Source organism: Nicotiana tomentosiformis, chromosome 2 (assembly GCF_000390325.3).
Source record: "Nicotiana tomentosiformis chromosome 2, ASM39032v3, whole genome shotgun sequence".
NCBI lineage: Eukaryota > Viridiplantae > Streptophyta > Magnoliopsida > Solanales > Solanaceae > Nicotiana > Nicotiana tomentosiformis.
This window is the reverse complement of record NC_090813.1, coordinates 5,109,102-5,114,777: the sequence shown is the minus strand read 5'-3', so window position 1 is coordinate 5,114,777 and position 5,676 is coordinate 5,109,102. Positions and strand designations below refer to the sequence as shown.

The following is a 5,676-nucleotide window of genomic DNA, read 5'->3' as shown; positions in this document are numbered from 1 at the left end:
ATGAATTATATAAATTGTCTTCTTACGCTTCTCCCTATTAGTCTTCTAAATCTATTGGGGCGCACGTATGCGTACCCCTTTTCTGTTAGAAAAGTCACAGACATTTAGGACAGGATCAGATCAGTTACAAAGTCGGGTAGACTTCTATGCTCCCGGTACGTCGCCCCTCGGCTCGAGTTAGTAACTCTAGACACCTTTCCCTTTAAAATTTAAACCTAGAAAAACAAACCACATGCCAGATTCCTAGTAGGAATGCTTGTCTGCATCACATGTATTTGATTTTTGGGAACTCAGCATAGGAGTTGGATCTGTCTGGAGCATGTGTACCTATTTTTAAAGACCATAAAGTGCATCTTACGTGCTACTTGTACATTATTTAGTGGACTTGCATATTGACTAGCTATCTTGAATAACGGGAAGAAAAGAAGAAAAATAAGTGAGTAAAATTCACCCGGTTTTCATGAAATTCTTGTGTTGAAAAATCAAAGTGTGTCAAATTTTTCCTCAAAAGGTATTGAAAAGTAGATAGAGATTTTCAAAAAAAGATTCGTGTGGGCGGAAACTGATCGAATTACATGGGTCTAATTCTCACAATTCGGCGAGATACGTAGGCAACCTTCATCAGGTTTGGCCTCACTTTTGCAAAAACTCACCGTTGACCAGCCAGAATCCATGGAACTATCCATTTAATTTAGTTTTCCGGCTCTCAATGGCCATGTTCACTTGTAGCATTGGTTGTATTTTGAAATCCGAGCAGTGCTTATGTGAACATGACCCCTGCTAGTCAGAACTTGATCTTATTCGGTTAGCTACGATTGTTTTAGATAAAATCCAATCCTTTCTCTTCCCTTTTTTTACATATTGAAATAATTTTTTATCTCTGAATTGTATGTCAGGTTTTTCTATGTTCAATCATCGATTTCCTCTAATTACCTAATTAATTTATCAGAGTTTCAATTCATCATGATCGTTTAGCTGTTGAACTTAATTTACATGTTAGTATTAAGTTTGTTAATTAGGATTTCTGAAACAATACATTGCTTAGCTATTTGTTTTTCTAATTAATGGTTATATATTTAGAATTAGACAATGACCAGTCGTGATTCACCAGTACTATTATGCTCAAGTGTTTAGTTGATGAGTTTCATTTGAATTGGGGATACGTGGTGTTAAGTTGGGATAACTAGTCAGGTGGGCCTATATTTAAGATTTAAGACAAGCCCCAAGGCATTATCACGGGCCTATCACGATTGTTTGAAGTTCCAAGGTCCACAAGAAGTGAGTTTGGGCCTACTGTGAAAGTATAAGAGTGGGGTTGAATTGTAGCCCTTTTTTTGTTTTAGCTTGATAGTCGACTAGTTTATCAATTAGTAGACTAGAGGTTCGATCAAAATTAAATAGTAAGTGCAGAATGTAAAGTGCAGAAAACTAAATGACATCGGATATTTTTATATTGGTTCAGATTCAATGTAAATCCTAATCCAGTCCCCTTGGGTTGACAGAGAGTTCTCGAAACTCCTTGAAATTCTTTGTACACTTGTGTATATGAGTTAAGAACACACCAAGTGCTTTCTTAAACTAAGTAAATTCTCAATTTTTTTGATACAATGTCTCACCACTATTTTTCTCTCTTTCTTCTCTCCAGTAATTACACAGTAAATCAAATCGACATTACAATACTTGTTTAGAGTATAACAAAGAGCTCGAAGTTGGTCATACAAAAGTATATATTCTCCTTCCGGATCTTCGACTATAGATTGTGACAATGGACTTGATTGATGAGATATTGGCAACTCAAAGGAATTGATCCTTGGAGTGAATCTCGAATGATTCCTTCCAAGAATAAGGATGGAGCTTAATACCAACTGACCCTTGATACACGCGTGAAGATTGATTGCTTTCCAATCAAGCATGTGATTGGTATTCATGCGGATCTTCAGATTTGATTGACTTCTTGATAAAGTCTTGTTTCTTTTCTTCTGGAGATGATTTTGCTGATTGACTGCTGATTGAAGATCTTCTTATCCCGTAAAAATCTGCACGAATTTGGTCTCCCTTCACTTAACTGATACTTCCCTTTTCCTTCTTCACTTGATTGATGCTATCCGTTTCCTTCTTTCCGCCTTGCTTTCTTGCGTTGAATCTTCTTTTTATTTTGGATTCCTACAAGATAATGTTATTTTTTATCATTGAAACAAAGATATAATAATCTTCCCCTTTTTTTTGATGACAAAATAACATAAGAATAGCATAGAAGCAATTCAACTTCCCTGTTTTAGAACTCCTGTCAACTTCTCTGAAGTGCAGTTAAATTTGGTTACTCCCCTTGAATTAGTTACTCAAGAGTAGTCGACTTTGGTAGATCTTCTTGATATAGTCGACTTGTCGACTTTGGTAGCTCTTCTTGAGTCAGTTGACTTTGGCTGCTCCCTCTGAGTTAGCACAAAAGAGCTAGTCTCTTCTTTTGGTAGCTCTTCTTGAGTCAATCCACTTTGGCTGCTCCCCCTTAGTTAGTGAACTCCTGCTAGCTATAACAAAATAGCTATTATTTTCTCCCCTTTTTGGCATCAATCAAAAAGCATAGAGAAATCACAGATAAAATAACAAATAGCAATAATATTTAACTAGTTTAACTAGTTCATGCAGCAATATTCAGATAATTTTCCTAAATATTACATGTAGTTGACTGGATCACCCGTCCAAAAATAATTGTTTGAAACACCAAATCAAGACATACTAGTGACAAAGAAAATAGGTTAAAATATTGCAGATGTCATCTTTAAGACGATAGAAGCTAGCATTCATAGTGACATAAATTCCATCAATTCGATCGTGGACCTCTTTGAAAGCTCCCACAACATCTTCTGCATTCTTTTGAAGCATGACAAAAACCTTGGACACGTCAAATTCCATCTCTTTTGAATATCGTGGATTTAGCCAACCGTGGTCTGAGTGGTGGAGAGCAAATCTTTGATGACAGACAGTTTTTCATCAATACTGGATAAGTTTTCCAAGAGGTCTGGGCCATGCATACTAGGTCGAATGAGACAAAAATTAACTTTGGAACTGGACGGGACAACTTTAGGTTCATATTCTTGTTTCTTTACCCAGAACCCATCGATAACAACATAGCTTATGCTAGCAAAAGCTCTAGAGTTGTAACACTTAGTGATGGTGAGACAGGAAAAGTTTAAGAAAGATATGTTGTGTACTTCAAGAAGACGAGTGATTACCATACAGATAAGGAATAATTGAGAGATCATCAACATTCTCAATCATAAAATTGATTACCCAAGAGGACAGTTTTCTTTCCAACTCATTTTGATGGTCTATCTACTGCCTCGGTGGTAGACGGATAGGCAACTCATCTGGTATGCTGCCTTTGTTCTCCTCCAAGAGTTGTTTGATGCACTCAGGCATATCTTCCGTGCCCTTATCTTTCGCTTTGTTCTTGGTAAAAAGGCAGTAGACTAAAAAGGTGTCTCTTTGAGATAGAGTAGAAAATATATGCACCGTCTTGAGGAGGAGTACTAGTTAGTTGTTATGTAAATAAGCATAGTCCTACTTGGAATAGAAGTATTATAGGTATTGTGTATAGTTATAAACAGGGGTACTTGTATTATAGTTAATGCACATCAATGATATAATTTTTCGAGTTATTAATTCTCACATTACCCAAGATAAAATTTCCACACTGACCTTCCATTTTACCCCTCTACCTAGAAAGAACCCACTCCTTAAGGATATTGTTTTAGGGGGAATAGTGGTAGCAACTATATGAGCAAGAACACAATTTTCAAAATTTATATCACTGGGCATTAATTAGTTTGGTTAGGAGTCAGAAGAAGATTTAGCAATGCACTTCTTAGCCTGGTCAAACGAGACCTCAAAATCATCAGACCAAGAGTTTTTGAATAGAGCAGAGTAACCAATGTACTTATATTGAAAGATTGAATCAAAAGTTGCACAATCAAGAACAACTCATTGACCAAGGACCAAGGAATCAAAATGGTGCTCCATTTAGGTGATCTGATGAGTGTGAGAAGAGCTTTCGGAAGCTCAAGTCTGGCTTGACCACAACTTCAGTTCTGGTTTTGCCTTCAGCATCGGGTTATTATATAGTGTATTGTAATGCTTCTCGGATTGGTATTGGGTGTGTCTTGATGTAGGAGGGTAGAGTGATTGCTTATGCTTCACTCCAGTTGAAGCCTCATAAGAAGAAATACCCTGTTCATGATTTGGAGTTGGCAGCCATCGTTTATGCATTGAAGATTTGGAGGTATTATCTCTACGGTGTGTCTTGTAAGGTATTTACAGATCATGGGAGTCTTCAATATTTGTTCAAACAAAAAGATCTAAATTTGAGGCAACAGAGATGGTTAGAGCTGTTAAAAGACTATGATATTACCATTTTGTATCATTTCGGGAAGGCCAATGTAGTGACTGATGCCTTGAGTAGGAAGGCGGTGAGCATGGGTAGACTTGCATATATTCCTGTTGGTGAGAGACTACTTACATCAAATGTCCAGGCCTTGGCCAATTAGTTTGTGAGGTTGGAGGTTTCGGAGCCTAGTCGGGTTATATCTTGTGTGGTTTCTCGGTATTCCTTATATGATCGCATCATAGAGCGTCAATATGAAGACGCCCATTTGCTTGTCCTTAAGGACACGGTTCGGCACGGTGATGCCAAGGAGATTTCTATTGGGGATGATGGGGTGATGCGGATGCATGGTCGGATTTGTGTGCCCAATGTGGATGAGTTATGTGAGTTGATTTTTGAGAAGGCCCACCGTTTGCGGTATTACATTCATCCAGGTGCCGCAAAGATGTATCAGGACTTGACGCAGCACTATTGGTGGAGGAGAATGAAGAAAGACATAGTGGAGTTCGTAGCTCAATGTTTGAATTGTCAGCAGGTGAAGTACGAGCATCAGAGACCATGCAATTTGCTTCAGAGTCTTGAGATTCCTGAGTGAAAATATGAGTGTGTCACCATAGACTTCATAGTTGGGCTCCTACAGTCTTTGAAATAATTTGATGCTATTTGGGTGATTGTGGAGCAGTTGACTAAGTCCGCATATTTTATTCCAGTTGGGACTACCTATTCTTTATAGCGGTTGGCTGAGATCTATATTCGCGAGATTGTTCGCCTTCACGGTGTGCCGGTGTCCATTATTTTAGACCGGGGCACACAATTCACATCGTAGTTTTGGAGAGTAGTGCAACGAGATTTAGGCACAAGGGTTGAGTTGAGTACAACATTCCACCCTCAGATGGACGGACAGTCCGAGCACACCATTGGATATGCTACACGCTTGTGTCATGGATTTCGGGGGTTCTTGGGATCGGTTTCTACCGATTGTAGAGTTTTCCTACAACAACAGCTACCAATCGAGTATTCAGATGGCTCCGTATGAGGCCTTGTATGGGAAGCAGTGTCGGTCTCCAGTTGGTTGGTTTGAGCTGGGTGAGGCTAGGCTATTAGGTATTAACTTGGTTCAGGATGCTTTGGAAAAGGTTAAGTTGATTCAGGATCGGCTTCATAAGGCACAATTTAGACAGAAGAGTTACGCTTATCGGAAGGTTAGTGATGTTGCGTACATGGTGGGAGAGAAATTATTGCTCAGCGTGTCACCCATAAAGTATGCTATGAGGTTCGAGAAGAAGGGCAAGTTG

At 38.7% G+C, this 5,676-nt stretch overlaps 1 long non-coding RNA gene across 1 annotated transcript; it reads right to left on the bottom strand.

The window, feature by feature from the left end:
* Nucleotides 1-1,433: 1,433 nt before the first annotated feature.
* Nucleotides 1,434-3,522, bottom strand: LOC104106561 (uncharacterized). Its single transcript, XR_688605.4, has 2 exons — nt 3,234-3,522; nt 1,434-2,528 (listed from the first exon to the last, which is right to left on the bottom strand). It is a non-coding gene; the product is annotated as an uncharacterized lncRNA (long non-coding RNA).
* Nucleotides 3,523-5,676: the final 2,154 nt, after the last annotated feature.